Source organism: Erpetoichthys calabaricus, chromosome 5 (genome assembly GCF_900747795.2).
Source record: "Erpetoichthys calabaricus chromosome 5, fErpCal1.3, whole genome shotgun sequence".
Taxonomy (NCBI): domain Eukaryota; kingdom Metazoa; phylum Chordata; class Cladistia; order Polypteriformes; family Polypteridae; genus Erpetoichthys; species Erpetoichthys calabaricus.
In genome coordinates, this window is record NC_041398.2 from 14489238 (window position 1) to 14510690 (window position 21453).

Consider the following 21453-nt stretch of genomic DNA (forward strand, 5'->3'; position numbering starts at 1 on the left):
ATTGGTATATTTTCCCTCAATTTAAAAAGGTTTTCTTTTCTTCTTAATTAAAATTTAAAAGCAATACTTCACCGCTGCGAAGCCCCTCTAGCGCTGACGTCCGAAGTTCGATTCTCGTAAGGGAGTGCAGTGAGTGTGTACGCCTGATGAGCCAAGAATTAGGGCGAAACATGTGTCGCGTACTCTTTGCATTATTTGACAGTAAACTATTTTCAACCATTCTATGATCTGCTTCTCACAACTGAAGGCACCGTGGCTGATGTTACCTCACTTGCTGGCCAACCATAAACGTTACCTGGTAGGTAACCACCCATACAATCAGATTGTGATTCAGACTACGAATGCCGTGAATGTAATTACCCCGATCTACATGCTAGAGAAAACCTCAATGAGGAAGAAACAGTGTGTAAGCATACATATTAACACATGTGCAATTAAACGTGTGCATTTACGGGGTGATTTCTCAGGCTTAAAAGCTCGCCTTTTATTAAAAAGGTAAATGCTAACTGTTTTCATTCTAAAGGGCACAAACCACGTTGGATTTCAGCCGTTAAACGCGCAAAAATGTCGGTACACCAGATAAATAAGCACAACATATCAGTTGTATTGTATGCTTACAATACATATAGAAATGTATTAATCGTTAACTAATAGTATCGGATGGTGTTGTTCGACTCGCGCCTTGATTTAAACGATTGCATGTCTTGGTGGGTTTGCGTAGCTTATTGTCAATATCTTTACACCTGTTTTTAAGACTTATTGACTGAAACGGGCTTGCACGAAAAAAGTTAGGGCTTTGCTACAGGATACATTGTGAATTTCCCATCGGGATTAATAAAGTATCTATCTATCTACCTATCTATCTACACCCTCCACAAGTTAAGGAAGTAAAAATAAAGGTATATATTTCTGTTTTATTTAAACCTTTTAAGTTCGTATGCATAGCCCCATTTGGCTGTTTTAGTTTTTTTTTTTTCTTCTCTTCAGTAATATTTAATCTCCTTAAAGAAATACAACATATGCATTTTACTTTTTTTGTATCTCTTTAGTAATATTTTAGTGTAAAAGGATAACCAGTATTTAAACCTTTTATGTTACTTAATAAATTTATTTTACTCAATGTTGAAAAATTAATAAGAAAGCTACATATTTTGGCAGCTGCTGCTTTAATTTTCAATGAAATGAAAAAAGCTCTCCAAGAGAAAACCTCAATGAAGAAGAAACAGTTTGCACTATCTAAAAAGGAGAAACCCTCATTTATAAAGGTTTGCTGCAGATGACTTAACTGAAAATAAATGAATAGTTCCTCTGTGTATAATACATATTTATCTATTTGACATATGCCTTTATTCCAGCAACTTGCAACATCTGAGGTACAATTTGTTACATTACTTTTGTTTTTGGCAGCACAGGCAGGTGAAGTGACTTCCTCGGGGTCACACAGTGGTGTCAGTACCAGGATTTGAACTGACAAGCTCCGGGTTTGCTGAAATATTACTGAAGAAAGAAAACAAATGAAAACAGGCAAATAGGGCTATGCATACAAATGTCCATCCATCCATTATCCAACCCGCTATATCCTAAATACAGGAGGCAATCCCTGTCAACACAGGGCACAAGACAGGAAACAAACCCCGGGCAAGGTGCCAGCCCACCACAGGGCGCACACACCCACACACACCCACACACCATGGACAGTTTAGAATCGCCAATGCACCTAACCTGCATGTCTTTGGACTGTGGGAGGAAACCGGAGTACCTGGAGGAAACCCAGACAGACACCGGGGGAACATTCAAACTCCACGCAGGGAAGCGAAGCTGGGTCTCCTAACTGGCACCTTTCACTGCGCCACCGTGCCGCCCGCATACAAACTTAAAAGGTTTAAATAAAACAGAAATATATACCTTTATTTTTACTTCCTTAACTTGTGGAGGGTGTATCCTGTGGCAAAGCCCTACGTTTTTTCATGAAAGCCCCTTTCAGTCAATAAGCCTTAAAAAGAGGTGTAAAGCTAAACTTGCAGCACCGCTATTCAATTACACTTGCCTAACGCCTCTCCTAAGGGGACATACTGTGGGATCTGGGCATCCGTCAAAGCACCAATCACAGGCCTGATTAGAAGGCGGGAAGCTGTGATTTGTCGTCTCCCTCCCATGTAACAATCACAGCCCGTGTTACAACGCACTATGTATGTATTTGTATATGTATATGTGTGTGTTTATGTATGTGTGTATACGTGTGTGTGTATATGTATATGTATATTTATGTTTACATAACCTCTTTAACACACTACTTCTCCGCTGTGAAGCGCGGGTATTTTGCTAGTATAAAATAAATGAAACGCGGATTATCACAAAAGTTTTCAATCAGTTCTTCTCTGAGGTGCAGCATACGGTTGATAAGGGGCCAGTTTTCCGATTTTCATAGCTGACTATGACAGACCATTTCAAATTCAATATCTGTTGAGTTTCCGTACATTGTCATTTACTCAATTCACTTAAACACACTTCTGCTTCCTCGCACACCCGTCCCTCATTTATGGTGCAGCCTCTTCATTTTCAGTCCTAGTGTGCTTATTAAAGTTCAATTCAAACTTGTCTATTTGCAGGAGGATCAGAACAACAACTTTAAAAAATCAATTCAGATCACACTGTGGTGGGTTGGCACCCTGCCTCGCCTCGTTGCTGCCTCGCAGTTAGGAGACCTGGGTTTGCTTCCCGGTTCTTCCCTGCATGGAGTTTGCATGTTCTCCCCGTGTCTGCGTGGGTTTCGTCCCACTGTCCAAAGATATGCAGGTGAGGTGGATTGGCGATTCTAAGTTGGCCCTAGTGTGTGCTTGTTGTGTGTGTGTGTGTCCTGCAGTGGGTTGGCACCCTGCCCGGGATTGGTTCCTGCCTTGTGCTCTGTGTTGGCTTGGATTGGCTCCAGCAGACCCCCGTGACCCTGTGTTTGGATTCAGTGGGTTGGAAAATGGATGGATGGATTCTGATCACAGCACCCTATGGAGGGGGGTCCGAGTCAAGTCAAGTCAAGTTGGAGAGCCTGTACTGGGAAAACACATTGATGCACACAACACACGATGAAAAAACTCAGGATCCCAGTTGACAACCCCCGGTCCAGTCCAACCCTCTGGAAATGACCCTCTATCTGCCACAGCCAGGTGTTATGGGGGTGACCCCCTTGGTCAGGTCCAGATACTCGGGTCCCCAACAATGAGGATCTTACGAGCCGGATCACCCTCGGGTAATCGCGCCACGTGGCCGTAGTGCCGTAACTGACGCTCCCTCATAATGGAGGTCATGTGCCTCATTCGGGAATCCGTGAGCAACACAAAGTCAAACCAGCGGCACCCGAAGAGACTCACATGAAGGAGTCCAGTGTTCATTGGTGGTGAGGCGGGTGGCCTTCTGCTGTTATGCACCTCAAATCTGGAATAGCTTGCCAATTGGAATTCACCAGGCTGATACGGTGGAGCTCTTTAATAAACTGCTGAAAACACATTACTTTAACATGGCTATCTCAGAGCTTCATCTTAGTTAAATCCTGATGCTCTGTTTATTCAATTAATTATCATTATTCATGGTGGCTCCAAAATCCGTACTCACCCCTACTTTCTCTTCTGCTCTGTTCCGGTTTTCTGTGATCTGCGAGACCACCACCTGATCAAAGCAACATGATGTCCCTCCATTGGTGGAATTAAAGGCCAGAAGTCCACGTGACCATTATCATCAAGTCCTTCCATGAGAACCCCGAACACCACGACGACTGATTGAGGTCATTGATGTTAGGTAGAATGCCTAGAGGGGGCTGGGTGGTCTTGTTGCCTGACGTCTTGATGAGTTCATTCGGGTCTGTTCTCCAAACGACACTCTTCGGTCTCGTCAATAGCACATCAATTTAAGAAGAAAAACCTGATCACCGCACCGGAGAAACACTTAACTTAGAAAAGAAGGGTTGGGTATTGATATTATAGCGGTGGTGTTATTATTTCTATATATTTTGAATTATTTTTGGATGTGTTGCGGTTGCAAAAGATGTGTAATATTGGACACTTTGGGAACCACTGGGTTCGAATGAAAACCTGCAACCTCTCCAGAATTAGAGTTGGGCAGCCCTGCTCTAAATAATAAAGAGTATAAAAGGGAGAGAATAGGGTCACCTGAGGACCCGACCAGAACAAAGCACCACCTAATTCCTCTTGGGTTAGGTTCGCAAGAAAAGAAGCCAAACTTTGAACAATGGAAGTAACCAGGAGATGAAACGTCCAAGAACACAAGTGGTAACCCATAATCCATCCCAGCTGTAGTCACAAATCAAAATTGGAGCCACAAAGAGGTCTATTAATAGGAATAACACACATAACAAAAGATGTCTTTGAATTACCAAACTCTGAGGGAAAGAAGTCCGAGGGGACAGAAGAGCTGCTCACGTTATTGACGTCCGGTACAATAGTGCACCCTAACAACGGGCCTCATAAAATGGCAACATGCCTTAAAATCAAGATGGTGTCGATACCGTCTACTATTTAGTACCTTTCCAATCTGCCTGATTTGAGTAACACATTCTTACATGTGAAGCAATCGAAAGCCTCAAATTTAAAGCCTTAGTTTAAGTTCACATCAAATGACAGTACACATGCAAATCAAGATGGCATTGACATACAACACAAATAATTCCTTACATTTTAAAAACTATCCACCTTCATAAAAGGATAAGTGTTAGTGTGTCTCTCCGTGTGTCCATCTGGTTGCTACATCTCAGTCATTCCCACAGATGGCACAGCACAAGCATTAACACTGCTTTTAAGAATCCCATACCAAATGGCATATGAAAGAGAGAGAGAGATATGCATTACATTTGTCATTCCAACATATGGTGTGTAACATTTTTTATTAATAAAATGCATTGCATATGCCATTCTAATAGATGGCACCTCACTAACTGCTTTTACAAATCCAGTACCAAATGGCATATAACAGAGACATATGCATTGCATTTATTATTCCAATCAATGTTACATCACAAACATTAGCAATATTTTTTTTTTTTTTTGTTCTTAATTTTGCCTTATACAATTTCTTGTATTAGGAATTTATTAGTTTTTGCATAACCCTTGGGGGCAGAGTGCAGGGTCAGCCATTGTACAGCAGGTTAAGGGTCTTGCTGAAGGGCCCACCAGAGTATGATCTCTTTTGGTAGTGATGGGGATTCAAACCAGCAACCTTCCAGATACCAGCACATATCCTTAGACTCAAAGCCACCACTCTCCCTTTTTAATGATTCCCATACCAAATGAATATAAGAGAGATGTATGAATTGCTTGGCGATTCTAAATTGGCCCTAGTGTGTGCTTGGTGTGTGGGTGTGTTTGTGTGTGTCCTGCGGTGGGTTGGCACCCTGCCCGGGATTGGTTCCTGCCTTGTGCCCTGTGTTGGCTGGGATTGGCTCCAGCAGACCCCCGTGACCCTGTATTCGGATTCAGTGGGTTGGAAAATGGATGGATGGATGTATGAATTGCATTTGTCATTCCAACAGATGCTGCATTTCAAGCAATAACACTGCTTTTATGACATTCACATACTAAACGCATACAAGCAAAACATGGGCACTGCATTTATCATTCCAGTAGAAGGCACCTCACTAACATTAGCACTGCTTTTACAAATCCAATACTAAATGGTATATAACAGAGACATATGCATTGCATTTGTCATTCCAATAGATCGCGCATCACACACATTAAACCTGCTTTGCAAATCCAATACTAAACAGAATATAACAGAGACCTGTGCATTTCATGGTGCACTGTAAACATTAACGCTTAGGTCAATGTCGATTACTTAGATTTCATCTCGTCTTAGATGGATTGCACAATAAGTAATTGTATTGAAGATCACCAAATAGTTTGAGAAAAGAATTGCATGCCAATGCCTGGTTACCCTGTTCAAGTTATGGGTGGCACTTCTTGTTGGTTTGCACTGCGCTGTGAATTTGATCGTACTTTACATCCACATTTTCTCATCATCACACTAACCTTTTCAACTTTGTCCTTTTGTTGTAAGTTTTTACCACAGCACAGTAATATCATTTGCTCATTCTCAGTCTGGTGTTTGTATTGCTGTGGTGTGTGTGAGGGACCTCCGTTTCACCTTTCAATCAAGGACTCCAGACAACGTTTAAACCATCAACTGACAAAAACTCACATTAAATAGCTTAGACTTTCTCGACTGCATTGTGGTCGACGTGGTAAAATAACCAAATACATTTACTGCAATAAACCAAACAATAATTTTATTCATAACATAGGCATAATAGAGGATCAATATATGGAATATGTACAGACAGAGGACAGTAATAAACAACACAAAACATGTTAGCTTAGTTTGATCTTTTTCTCTCCTTTAGGAAAAGGCCCCCAACTTATGAATTCTGATCCTTCACTTAATGTGGTCACTGAGGGATTAGTCCTTTAGCTGGCATATCACATTTCTAGCATCTGCACTCTGCTTTGCTCACTCCTGGTTTATACCGGGTTACCCCTCACTAAGCTCCTGTGTGTGTGTGTGTGTGTGTGACACAACTTTGAACTTTCCCACTCAAATTAGTGAAAGAAGCTTTTAACCGTCATGAAAAGATCTCTCAAAAGAGGTTATCACTGTTCAGTTCAAGTGTTTACCACATATCCAGAAGTTGTGAGCTGGCTTTCTCCTAATTACTAAATTATAATTAGAGTTCCCTGAATCTAAGCTGGTGTACTTATGGTTTGGGTCATGTCGACTCCAATGTGCTTTTCTCCTCCTGGAGTTGTCTTTCTCCGGCACCATGAAAGGAGGTTAAGAGCACTTTGACTTCTTTTGTTCAGGAGCTCTTGTCCATTTTCTCTTTGGTGGAATCCTTTACGTTGATGTTTCAAACACCACGGCCCTCACTTGCAGGCATATATTATACATCTACTGGGTAGTCGGTGCTCAGTCGACTCCCTTCTTCATCAAGATGGATGTGTGGCTTTGTGTGTGGTCGATTTCTTGCTCCCGCACCTCGCTTTACTTTAAGGTCTGGACTGGTGGTACCCTCATCTAACTCCGGCACTGATGGACTTTCACTCACTACAGTCTAGCATAGCTTACCCTTTAGAATAAAAGGGATCACTCCGGCCTTTGTTAAGACTTGTTGTCCTGCCATGGAGTAGAGCTATGGCCAGGCTGAGGTCACTGATCCTACAGACCAGCTGCTTGCAGTGGGCTCTAAAGGTGGGAGTGGACATGTTGCAATGGGTTTCCTGAGAACAGATAAGCCTGGTCTTTTGGTTAAGAACTGCTACAAAGGTCTGTCACTCCATGAAGGTGGTTAATCATTGAGTGATGGCTTTTTGTTCCTTGAAAAGGAGACATCTCTGGCTGTAAGTCTGCTTGTGATTGATCAGTCTGAGCAGATGAGACCCCAAAACTAAACTCCAATAAGATCGTATGGCGAGAGCTGACACTGGAGATGAAGTTACGAGGGTCTGGCAAGCTGCTTGTTAAGCACCAGAATTTGTAAGCCAAACCATGAGAAAAACAAATGGGTGAGGCCAGTCTGTCCTGCATTATTCACTATTTAATGTCAGAGCACTGGTGCAAAGATCAGTTCCTGTATGACAGTACATTGTTTGGAGTCTGAAGAAGCTGCTAGTCCTTCAAACTGACTGCTGCTTTCACAACACCACTATGGTTTCTCTGAAGGGTTAACATCTCCCAACGGCTTATCATCAAACAGGAGTGAACTCCACTCTTTGGTCTTGACGTGATGCTGTACTGCTGTCAGATTTACAGTAATGGCTTAGTGTAGTCGCTGAGTGATTCCTAACAAAACTTCCTTTTGTAATTCATGTGAGGTTATACAGATTTGTAGGATGTCAAGATGGGCTGGAAGTTCTTGATCATTAGTTCTATGGACCCCTGAGTTTGTTGGTTTGTCCCACACCTGATATACCTTCCACTGTATTTTTTGGTACTTTTTCATTTTTTATGTCTTCACATTCCAGTGTGAACTCTTCTGTGCTCCCAAAGAAAGCTGATGCAGGAGAGTCGCTTTCCATATTCAGAACAGCTATGGGGTTTACCACCAGTATAAATTTGTTCATGGCTATGAATGCCACTGATTGCCTAAGAATCGTTTACCACATTCAGGATAAAAATAAGATTTCCTCACAGTAAAAAAGAAGAAAATCTTCAAGGTTTATAAAGACTTCTGCTGTGTGGGAATCGTTTTCCGTATTTCAGACAACAATTTCTCCCCAGTGGTAATTCTGAGGCACCTTACATCTAAGGGCCATTTGCCACATTCATCACCATTAGCCTTCTCTCTGCTGTGAATTCCAGCATACTTGTCAGCTACTTTAAATGAGAATTATCTTCCTCATTTGTAACAGCAGTGACATCTTCCTTCACTTTTTCTGTGTTTGTAGAGTCAGTGGAAACATTCTCTGCCACATTTACAACGGGTTCTCCTCTAGTATGAATTCGTTTGTGCCTCCATAAGCTGCTACTGCAAGAAAATCGTTTTCCACATTCAGGACAGCAATACAGTTTCTCTCCAGTATGAGTCCTTGCGTGCCTCCAAAAGCTGCTACTGCACGTGAACCTTTTTCCACATTCAGAACAACAATATGGCTTCTCCCCAGTGTGAATTCGAGCATGTCTCAGAAGACTGCTGCTGTCACAGAAACTTTTCCCACACTCTGAGCAAGAAAAAGGTTTTTCTCCAGTATGGTGAAGTCTTGTGTGGTTCTGAAGACTGTTTCTTTGTGAGAATCGTTTGCCACATTCTGAACAGCCATAGGGTTTCTCTCCAGTGTGAATTCTCATGTGGCTATTAAGACTGGTGTTGTCCGAAAAACGCTTGCCACATTCAGAACAGCCATGACGTTTCTCACCAGTATGAATTCTTTTATGGCTACAAAGGGTACTGCTGCTTGAGAATTGCTTACCACACTCAGAGCAACAATAAGGTTTCTCTCCAGTATGAATTCGGATATGTTGTTGAAGGTGGCATCTTTGCAAGAATCTCTTCCCACATGCTGAACAGCAATGAGGCTTCTCTCCAGTATGAATTCCTCTATGTTTATAAAGACTAGGGAGGTGTAAGAATCGCTTGCCACATTCCAAACAGCAATGAGGTTTCTCTCCGGTGTGAATTCTGCTGTGGCACTGAAGCTGGCTTGCTTGTGAGAACTGTCTGCCACATTCAGGGCAACAATAAGGTTTCTCTCCAGTATGGATTCTGTTGTGGCGTTGAAGATGGCCTATTTCTAAGAATCTCTTCCCACATTCAGAACAGCAATAAGGTTTTTCTCCAGTATGAATTTTGGTATGTTTATAAAGAATACTCTTACTTGTATAGCTTTTTCCACATTCAGAACAGACATACGGCTTCTCTCCAGTATGAGTTCTTGTGTGCTTCCGAAAGCTGCTACTGTTGGAAAATCTTTTCCCGCACTGAGTGCAGCTATATGGCTTCTCTCCTGTATGAATTCGTATGTGTGTCCGCAAACTGCTATTGTCAGAGAATCGTTTGCCACACTCAGAACAGCCAAAAGGTTTCTCTCCAGTATGAATTCTGATATGACATTAAGAAGATGTATTTTTAAGAATCTTTTCCCACATTCTGGACAACAATGAGGTTTTTCTCCAGTATGGATTCGTGAGTGTCTCTGAAGACGACTGAGTAGTGAGAATTGCTTGCCACATTCTGGACACGGATGGAGAGTCTTTCCAGTGTGAATCCTCATGTGTCTGTTGAGACTGCTGCTGTCTGAGAAATGCTTGTCACACTCAGAACAGCTATGAGGTTTATCACGTGGGCGGGTTACTTCAAGAAAATGAAGGTCATTACTGGCTGAGACTTGCTGGTCACATTCAGGCGTTTCTCCTGCATGAATTTTGGCATGATTAAAAAGAGCACTATTGCTGGAAAAGCTTTTGCCACATTTAGAGCAGACATATGGCTTCTCTCCAGTATGAGTGCGCTTGTGCTTCCGAAAACTGCTACTGTTGGAGAGCCTTTTCCCACATTCAGAACAGACATATGGTTTCTCTCCAGTGTGAGTTCGTGCGTGCTCCCGTAAACCACTACTGTCATAGAATCGTTTGCCACATTCGGGACAGCAATAAGGTTTTTCTCCAGTGTGGATTCTTGTGTGGATCTGAAGACTGCGAATTCGTGAGAATCGTTTGCCACATTCTGAACAGCAATGGGGTTTCTCGCCGGTATGAACTGTCATGTGGATATTAAGATTACTTCTCTCTAAGAAACATTTGCCACATTCAGAGCAGCTGTAAGGTTTCTCACCAGTGTGAAGCTTCTTATGCTTATGTAGGCTACTTTTGTGTAAGAATTGTTTGCCACATTCCAAACAACAGAAAAGTTTTTCTCCAGTTTGAACTTGGATGTGTTTACTCACTTCTTGTTGACAAGATTTGATGGCCTCGGTCTGTGTTACTGTAGTAGCATGAAGTGAACTACACTGGGAAGAGAATGTGGTCAGGTTCTCTGATTCACTTGTTGGTTTCCTCATCTTCTCACAGTCCAGAAGAGAGGTCTGAGCAAATGAAGATGTGCAGATGCTGCCTTTCTCCTGTAAATCTGCAATGACACAAACAGTCCAGTTAAATGTTTTTAAATAAATTCAATACTGTAACAAAGTCTTTCCATGTCCTTATGGGTCTTACTCAAGTTACGCAAAATATTTTGCCATGCCAGTAAGAACTTGCAGGTTAGGTGACCTGGTGACTCAGAAGCGACACCGTGTGACTGTGGGGTTGAATGGGCCCTCATCTCTCATACTGATTGGAAATGCTGCGTCTTTAATCCCCAAAACCTTCAATTTGATCAGATGTACTTAGGAATATTATGGTATCTTCGTAAGCCCTAAGTGTACACCGAATAAAAGAACTTCCCCCAACATATTTTGTTAATGAGCACTATATAATAATCAGATTAACAAGAGGATTGTGGGTGGGGGAAACCCCAAGGAATTCATTTTTTAGAGTAAATGTCTATGAGCAGGTCAGGAAACGACAACCCGAAAGAGAGGCAGTGAGCCGATAGGAGGGTGGGCACAGCATTAGAGAATGACAGAAGCCCACTGGCTTAAGCAAAATTGCACCAGTTAAGTGCTCAAGGGTAAAGATTTTATTTTATATTATATATACAGTACAGTGCAAAAGTTTTAGGCAGGTGTGAAAAAATGCTGTAAACAAAGAATGCTTTCAGAAATATAAATAATGATTGTTTATTGTTATCAATTTACAAAATGCAAAGTGAGAGAACAAAAGACAAATCTAAATCAAATCAATATTTGGTGTTCCTACCTTTTTCCGTCAAACCAGCATCAATTCTTATAGGTCCACTTGCACAAAGTCAGGGATTTTGTAGGATTCTAGTCAGGTGTCTGATCAACCAATTCTACCAAACAGGTGCTAATGATCATCAATGTCACACGTAGGTTGAAACACAGTCATTAACTGAAACAGAAACAGCTGTGTAGGAGGCTTCAAACTGGGTGAGGAACAGCCAGACTCTACCAAGGTGAGGTTGTGGAAGACAGTTTCATGTCATGACAAGATTGAGCACAGCAACAAGACACAAGGTAGTTCTACTGCATCAGCAAGGTCTCTCCCAGACAAAGATTTCAAAGCAGACTGGCGTTTCACGATGTGCTGTTCAAGCTCTTTTGAAGAAGCACAAAGAAACGGGCAACGTTGAGGATCGTAGACGCAGTGTTCGGCCAAGAAAACTTAGTGCAGCAGATGAAAGACACATCAAGCTTATTACCCTTCGAAATCAGAAGATGTCCAGCAGTGCCATCAGCTCAGATCTGGCAGAAACCAGTGGGACCCAGGTACACCCATCTACTGTCCGGAGAAGTCTGGCCAGAAGTGGTCTTCATGGAAGAGTTGCAGCCAAAAAGCCATACCTCCAACATGGAAACAAGGCCAAGCAACTCAAGTATGAGTCATGAAAACATAGGAACTGGGGTGCAGAAAAATGGCAGCAGGTGCTCTGGACTGATGAGTCAAAATTTGAAATATTTTGGCTGTAGCAGAAGGCAGTTTGTTTGTCGAAGGGCTGGAGAGCGGTACAATAATGAGTGTCTGCAGGCAACAGTGAAGCATGGAGGAGGTTCCTTGAACGCTTGGGGCTGCATTTCTACAAATGGAGTTGGAGATTTGGTCAGGATTAATGGTGCTCTCAATGCTGAGAAATACAGGCAGATACTTACCCATCATGCAATACCATCAGGGAGGCGTATGATTGGCCCCAAATTTATTCTGCAGCAGGACAATGACACCAAACATACAGCCAAAGTCATTAAGAAGTATCTTCAGCGTAAAGAAGAACAAGAAGTCCTGGAAGTGATGGTATGGCCCACACAGAGCCCTGATCTCAACATCATGGAGTGTGTCTGGGATTACATGAAGAGACAGAAGGATGTGAGGAAGCCTACATCTACAGAAGATCTGTGGTTAGTTCTCCAAGATGTTTGGAACAACCTACCAGCCGAGTTCCTTCAAAAACTGTGTGCAAGTGTACCTAGAAGAATTGATGCTGTTCTGAAGGCAAAGGGTGGTCACACCAAATATTGATTTGATTTAGATTTCTCTTTTGTTCATTCACTGCATTTTGTTGATTGATGAAAATAAATGATTAACACTTCCATTTTTGAAAGCATTTTTTCACACCTGCCTAAAACTTTTGCACAGTACTGTGTATATTTGTCTGTGTGTGTATATATATATATATATATATATATTATATATATATTATATATATATATATATATTGTGATATGTGGCCAGCTTTTCATTCCGGCCAATACCCTCAGGCCACCAGGTGGAGCCTTCCCTGCAGCATGGACGTGCCCCGAGTTCCAGCAGGGACTCATGGACTATGTAGTTTTTATGCACAGCCCTGCTGGATGCCTTGGGGACCACCAGGAGTCACTGTAGGGAAGCTCGTGGACTCTTACATGCCCCATAACCCGGAAGTACATCATAATCCCAGGACAGGAAGAAACGGCGTGCTTCCGGGTTGAAGAAAAGGACTGTTTACCCTGACCCGGGAGGAATAAGGACTTGTGGGTTGTGAAACAGGAACCACTTCCATGTCAGGGGGTATAAAGGACCATGGGAAAGCCCAGTACGCTGAGCTGAGCTGGGTGGAAGGGTGGCAACGCGTCTGGAAGTGGAGGATTGTGTATTGGTTTATTGATTATTGATTTATATATGAGTATTGTGGAGAGGAGGTTGCTTTGTGCACATTATTGTCTGAATAAAAGTAATATTTGGACTTTTATATGGTGTCTGACGTCTGATCAGAGGGTTCAAGGGGTCAAGGAGACCTCAATCTTTCACAGTGGCGTAGTCTTGGCAGGATTCTCTGGCTGTCAGTTTTTGGCAGAGGACCTGAATTTACAAAAATTTCTGTGGACAGAGAACCCTAAGAAGGTAACGTCGGAGCACCCGAAGGTTGAAGAAACACTCCATTTCAAAAGCGTTGCGACAGTGAGCCTTATACAGACCATGATGTGGATGAAATCGGGAAAGAAGAAGGGCAATCCCGACTGGGTAAAAAACATGACAGAAGCCGAGATGACCTGGACTTACCTGACTGGGAGTGAGGAGGACCGGGCACTGATAAAAGCGGAGCAAGCTCGAGTGGCCCAGCAGCAGGAACGCTGTCGGCCATCGGCCGTGTCGGAATCCCAAAAAGGGTTGGGAACCCAGCTGCCAAGTGTGGAGGTATGTGCCGGGAAAACGCCTGAAGTTTCGGGTATATTTTTTTCCTATTTTTCAGAGACATGCTTCCAGAAAGCAGACGGTGCATTGGATGCCTGCGTCATACCTTGGCAAGATGGCCGCGATACCCAGAAGGCAGGCCAGGCTAGGAGTAGACAATCAGCAAGCCCATTCGAGGATCATGACCACGTGACCTCGCACGATGGATTGTGGGAAGGAGAAGGTCAACTCCAGTCCATAGGTGAGGTCGTCGTTTCCCCAATGGAACAAAGCTCCCTGAGAGGGAAAGGGGAGGCAAACGAAGCAGCGCTAGCCGTAAATAAAGGGAAAGAGGAGAGGGACATGACTGAACAGGCTGCAGACAGATTAGAAAAAGCAGATCGCAGTCAGCCGCTGGAGGCTACCCGATCCTCTTTGGATTCCAACTCCCAAGAATCTTTGCGTGACACTGAGCACGTGCCGACAACGGACGTGCCCATTGTCTCTCGGCCGGTAGCAGCGCCCAGGCCATCTAAACTGCAAGACTCAAATGCCCAGAAGCCTCCGCGAAGCCCAGCAGAACACATGACAGGAGCGGACGTGCTCATTGGCTCCCGGCCGACAGGTGAGACGAATGCGGAACCAAACTTACCTCCGGTCGAAATAAATAATATTTTGGACATGCGGGATCTCGAGAAGTTGCTCGGGCCCGTGAGTCGTTTTTTGCAGGAATTGAAAGAGTTGAAGGAACGCGTGGAGGAGCTGGGAGCTACAGCCGAGGCGCTGCTAAAGGGACTGATGGAATACCTGCGGCGATTAGGCCGAGAAGCCCCGTACTCGCGTGATGCAGCGGTACAGATAAGCCCAAGCCGTACCGAATATAATAAAGGGACACAGTGTGATCCGGCACCGCGGTTAATAAGTAGCGGCTGCCAAAGCGCTGTGTGCCTGACAGTTGAGCATGGCATGGTGACTGAGTGGACGGATGAAGGTCCGATTGAACCGGGACAGCGGTATGAGACGGCTTACCGGAGCGATATGGACCTCGAGACCCCGACCCGCGTGAAGAGGGAGTTGTCGCTAGTTAATGGAGGGGCAGAGGAAGTGCCAATCAAACCGGGGCAGCTGAAAAGTGCTGTTACCTGGGGCGAGGGGGTACTAATGACGCCGCAACGGGCGTGCAAACAGCAAAGAGGCTCTCTCTTCTCCATAGAGAGCCTCACGCTGTGCACAAGCCCCAGAGTAAGCAGGAGATCCACAAGCTGAAACACGGATCTCCTGACAAGAGGGAGAAAAGGGTAGACAGCAACAAAGCGACCATAAAGCTCTCCTTGGAGGAGAAAGGGGCGGATACGGAGCCAGACGTTCCATTGCAGTTCCAGTCTCACGGAGGAAGGCGACCAGGAGGTCGGCCGGGACACCTATGGCGATGTTGTCCTCGGAGGACAGGGGATCAGAGGGATTCTCGTTATAACATTCCCCCAAGGTTCTCCGGGGATGCTAGACAACCATGCCAAGGACCGGCATACGGGTCCTCCTGGAGGAAAACGTCCCTCGCGGGGCTGGACGCTCAAAACCGTGGTTTTTCGCTGGGGGAAGGGTACTGTGATATGTGGCCGGCTTTTCATTCCGGCCAATACCCCCAGGTGGAGCCTTCCCTGCAGCATGGACGTACCCCGAGTTCCAGCAGGGACTCATGGACTATGTAGTTTTTATGCACAGCCCTGCTGGATGCCTTGGGGACCACCAGGAGTCGCTGTAGGGAAGATCGTGGACTCTTACATGCCCCATAACCCGGAAGTACATCATAATCCCAGGACAGGAAGAAACAGCGTGCTTCCGGGTTGAAGAAAAGGACTGTTTACCCTGACCCGGGAGGAATAAGGACTTGTGGGTTGTGGAACAGAAACCACTTCCATGTCAGGGGGTATAAAGGACCATGGGAAAGCCCAGTACGCTGAGCTGAGCTGGGTGGAAGGGTGGCAACACGTCTGGGAGTGGAGGATTGTGTATTGGTTTATTGATTATTGATTTATATATGAGCATTGTGGAGAGGAGGGTGCTTTGTGCACATTATTGTCTGAATAAAAGTAATATTTGGACTTTTATATGGTGTCTGACGTCTGATCAGAGGGTTCAAGGGGTCAAGGAGACCTCAATCTTTCACAATATATATATATATTATATATAAATATAAATAAATGTTTCATTTTGAGCTTCATCCTTTGTATGACAATATACTACAGAAATAAATGTTGCTGTTAGGTGTAACACAATATAAGACGTACAGGAGTTTTTACTAACATATGACTTTTACTGTCATTTACATTAAACATAATGATATTGGCCTAGCAAACGTCACTGGTTGGTGTAGTAGATGTTATGTGCTGGTCACTTTAGATTTTTATGCATTCACCCAAACTTTTCCAAATTATTATTTATTAGATAAGCTATTTTTTTTTTCCAAATTAACATGCTCCGGGGGTTTTTATTCCAATTCAATCAAATCACGAATCCCACTCTTATTTCAGTCTACTGACAATGCCAACAGAACCCCTGTTACAATCTGTAAAGTTCCTGTTATATTTAATAACATGACTTACATTTTCCCAGCTGCTCTTCTGCTTTTCTTTCGCCTCCTTCAGTAATTTTCTCCTCACATTCCGATAACTCAGATTTCACTTCCACAGAAATCTCCACGGTAGCCAGTTGTCCAGTATTAGTGACCCAGGGCTGCAAATTGGAAAGAGATTCTTCACACACATCTCGCTTGAAAATCGAGCCAGCTTCACGTTTTTGCAGTGCAAGGCCAAATGAGAAATCTTTGAGGTCCTCAACTTTAATCTCAGCAGACTCCTCCTTGCACTCCTCCTCTTTAAAAACGGAAATTCTTTCCTCGCAGTCCTCCACCTTCACGCACACACCCTCTGGTGCGCCCGACTCACAGTCCTCTTCTTTAATGTGTGCCGGTCGCTGCTCCACACCTTCCTGTTTGACCGAGGCCATGCTCCGTGTAAAACTCTTCTCTGACCCACAAATGTTGGCTCTTCTCTTTTAAGACCCCCTCCCCTTCTCACCTGGGAAGCCCCGGCCCATTAGTCACCACACTCACATGTGGAAATGAGAACAAGGAAGGAGGGTCCCTGTGAAATTAAAAGAGACAGAATGAATTCATTAAGTAACAGGGACATTAAGTAAATGAAAGACAAGCAAACTAAATGAGCTTTTTATGAGAGATCTGAAATGCTGTGAAACGTCCATTTCAGCTTAAGAAGTTCTCTGAAGTGAAAACCTTCTTGATATGGAGACCACGTCCAGGTGAGCAAGACAAAGACAAGAACAGGGAAAGAGGAGCAGAGTTCATAAATTCACACCCTGCTCATCTTGGACTATTTCATATCAGTGAAGGTCCTGGATGGTCCTGTGGATGTTTCTGGAAGCCTCACATGCTTTTCAGTACATTTGAGTCGCCAGTTCACAACAGGTTGGGTGTTTCAAGGAACATTTTAGGTTGGGTATCTCCTTCATAGTTGTGTTTTAACAAAAAGTTTGGTTTGGAAGATGCTGCAGCGCCATTTTGGTTTTATTATGTTAGCTGATATTATGAGCAACTGCTGCCGTGACGTGACACCTTGCATGTTCTCTAACCATCACGTACAGAATGTAGGAAGACCCTCAGACACACAGAGGGGAACACACAAACTGGGACCGTGAGTGGGATTTAAACCCAGGATACTGGAACCATCAAGCAGCAGCACTCAGCACCACTCTGTACTTGTCTTACCCTTCCTGCTCCGAACCCCCATACAGTAATAAAGTCTAAAACCGGTACACACAACGACAAACCCATCGGACATTCCCACCGGGTTATCCCACTCACACTTCATCTTCCGAAGGCTCGTTTCTCATTCTCTGCTGGTCACACGTGAGCAGAAGTTTTGCTTTCAGTCCTCCACTTATTCTCCTACATCATAAAACACAAGCGGGTCCAACAATAATCTGACCAGTGATGGTTGAGTGGGTCCTGTGGTGCACTGGCACCCTCTACACGTTACTTCTTATCTCCCACCCCACGCTGCTTGTGGCCAAAGAAATCCTGAACTCATTTAAGGGGCCATCATAATGGAGGGATGGCTAGCAGGTCCTGAACGGGTGGGTTTGTAGCTGAAGGCTCACCTTGCTGTGTGAATACCCGCATTGTTAACTAACCTGCTCCGGGTTCAAGATGGACTCCTCACACTTCTTCTCTTCACTCTCTATGTATTTCTAACTCCTCTGTTAATGGAATTCCTATTTCACAATGGAGGTGCCATCACCATCATCTCCTCTAAACAGAACATCATCAGACCTGCTTAACTCCAAATCCACGTGTGTCCAGTTCAGCTCTAAACTGACAGATGACGGCTGATTGTGTCATGTGATGGACTGGCACCCCCTCCAGGTTCTTTGTTGCCTTGCACCCCATGATTTCCACTGTAATACCAAACTGAATTAAGGGGCCATCATAATGGAGGGGTGGCTAGCAGTTCATAGCCTGATGGTTTTGTACCTACTGGACTGCGGCTCACCTTGCTCTGTGAACTCCCACCATGTTAACTGACCTTCTCTGTGTCCAAGATGCACTCTGCACTGAATGTGATGGCCGTGTGTGTCCTGTGATGGACTGGCGCCCCCTCCAGGTTGGTTCCTGCCTTGCAGCCCATGCTGCCTGTGCCCACTGTAACTGTGAAATGAATGAAGTGGCTGTCATAATGGAGGGGTGGGCAGCTGTTCATAACACAGATGGCTTTGTACCTGCAGATCTGTGGCTCACCTTGCTGTGTGAATACCCGCCATGGTAACTGACCTGCTCAGTGTTCACACTTCTTCTCCTCACTATCTATGTATTCCTCACTCCTCTGTTAATGGATTTCCTATTTATCAATGGAGGTGCCATCACCATCACATACAGAATGCCACTGTCTCCTCTATAACTAACAGAACGTTATCAAAGCCACTTAACTCAAACTCACATGTGTCCATTTTACTGGCAGCTCTATACCAACTGGTGATGGCAAAGTGACTCCTGTGATGGACTGGCACCTCCTCCAGGAGGGTTCCTGCCTTGCACCCCATGCTGCCCATGTCCATTGTAACCCTAAACTGAGTGAAGTGGCTGTCTTAATGAAGGAGTGGCTAACAGTTCAGAGACTGGTGGTTTTATATCTACTGGACTTTGGCTCACCTCGATGTGTGAATACCCGCCATGTTAACTGACCTGCTCAGTGTGTGAGATGGTGTCTGCACTGACTGTGATGGCCGAGTGTGTCTTGTGATGGACTGGCACCCCCTTGCCTTGCACCTCATGCTTTCTACTGTAACTCTAAAATGAATGAAGTGGCTGTCATAATGGAGAGGTGGCTAGCAGTTCATAGCCTGGTGGGTTTGTACCTTCAGGTCTGGGGCTCACCTTTCTGTGTGAATACCTGCCATATTAACTGACCTTCTCTGTGTTCAAGATGGACTCTGAACTTACTGTGATGGCTGAGTGTGTCATGTGATGGACTGGCACCCCTTTCAGGGTTGGTTCCTGCCTTGAACCTCATGATGCCCACATCCACTGTACCCTTGAAATGAATGACCCCACCCCCACCCCTCACTGTTCAAGATGGATTCCTCACACTTCTCCTCTTCAATCTCTATGTATCCCTGACTCCACTGTTAATGGAATTCCCATTTCACAATGGAGGCACAATCACCATCACACACAAAACCCCATTTGCCCCCCTCTAAAACTAACACAACATCATCAAACCCACTTTAATCTGAGCACACAAGTGACTGGTGACACCCGAGTGTTCCCTGTGATGGGCTGGCACCCTCTACAGGTTAGTCCCTCTTTTCCAGAGCATGTTGATTATATACTGCACTTCTCATTCCAACAAATGGTGCATCACAGATATTTGTAATAATAAAAGGCATTGCATTTGTCTTTCCAACAGATAGAGCAAGACAAATATTAGCACTGCTTTGACGAATCCCATACCAAATGGCATATAACAGAGACACATGCATAATATTTGTTATTTCAACAGATGGTGCCCCACAAATATTAACTCTGCTTTAATGAATCCCATACCAAATGGCATATAGCAGAGACATATGTACTGCATTTGTCATTCCAACAGACTGCATATCACAAACATATGTAGTAATAAAATCATTGTATTTATCATTCCAACAGATGGTGCACCACAAATATTAACTCTGCTTTTATTAATTCCATACCAAATGGCATATAGTAGAGACATATGCACTGTATTTGTCATTCCAACACATTGCATATCACAAACATTTGTAGTAATAAAATGCATTGTATTTGTCATTCCAACAGATGGTGCACCACAGATATTAACACTGCTTTTATGAATCCTATGTCAAATGGCTGACCTTGCTGTGTGAATACCCACCGTTGTTGTGGACTGACCTCCTCAGCGTCACTCCTGACTCATTCAAGATGAACACCTCCCTCTTCTCCTCTTCTCTTTCACCCCTACGAACTTCTTCTCGTTGCTCATAGGAGTCAATAGCTCCTCTGAATGTTCAATCAAACATCTCTCAGTCTATGGTACTGGAAGGAAAAAGACAGAGAGAAAGATGATGCACTTAAGAGTTCTTGTTTGCATATCCATGAACTGAAATGTCAAGGTTATTATGGGATGCCAGGGAGAGACATTGATAAGTAACAACAATGCCATCTACTGGACGGAGAGAGAACAATTCCTAAAGGTTTAATGTATCCTTGGCTTGAATAGCATGGTCTAAACACACACCAGAATGAATATATTACAACATTACAAATCCTACACCAAATGAAACATAACAGGGACAAATATATTGCATTTGTTGTTCCAACGGATGGCATATCAAACACCTGCAGAAATAAAATGCATTGCATGTCATTCTAACAGATGGTGCAAGACAAAGATTTGTAATAATAAAATGCATAGCATTTGTCATCCAATAGAGGGCGCATCACAAATATTAACACAGCTTTTATGAATCCCATACCAAATGGCATGTGACACGGACATATGCATTGCATTTATCACTCCAACAGTGGCACATCACAAACATTAGCACACTTCTTTTACAAATACCACACCAAATAGTATATACTGGGGACCTATGCATTTCATTTTCCATTTCAAAAGATGGTGCATCAAAAGCATTTCTTGTAATAAAATACATTTCATGTCATTCCAACAGATGGTACATCAAACATTAACATTGCTTTTACAAATCCTGCACCAAATGAAACACAGCAGGGACAAATACATTGCATTTGTCATTCCAACAGATGGCATATCACAAACATCTGCAGTAATAAAATGCAACAAAGACAAATATTTGTAATAACAAAATGCATTGCATTTGTCAATACAACAGATGGCATATCACAAATATTAACACTTCTTTTATGAATCCCATCCCAAATGGCATAAAACTGAGACATATGCATTACTTTTGTCACTCCAATAAATGGTGAATCACAGATATTTGTAGTAATAAAATGTGTTGAATTTGTCATTCCAACAGATAGCGCATCACAAATATTAATACAGCTTTTTATGAATCCCATACCAAATAGCCTGCAACATAAACATATGCATTGCATTTATCATTCCAACAGGAGGCACATCACAAACATTAGCA

General features: G+C 43.6%; 1 protein-coding gene and 1 pseudogene across 3 annotated transcripts in view; both read right to left on the reverse strand.

Moving 5' to 3' along the window:
• LOC114641552 (zinc finger protein 420-like) overlaps window positions 1-16837 on the reverse strand; it is a 75389-nt pseudogene extending 58552 nt beyond the window's left edge.
• LOC114641553 (zinc finger protein 345-like) overlaps window positions 1-20370 on the reverse strand; it is a 77645-nt gene extending 57275 nt beyond the window's left edge. The window contains exons 1-2 of one of the 3 annotated variants that reach the window (XM_051927405.1): window positions 20208-20261; window positions 16836-16901 (exon numbers count right to left, since the gene is read on the reverse strand). The gene's annotated coding sequence lies outside the window, so the exon portion shown is untranslated. Of the gene's footprint in view, window positions 1-16835; window positions 16902-20207 lie in introns of all 3 variants that reach the window. The other 2 variants (XM_051927402.1, XM_051927401.1) reach the window with 2 other exon arrangements.
• Between the last annotated feature and the right edge of the window lie 1083 nt (window positions 20371-21453).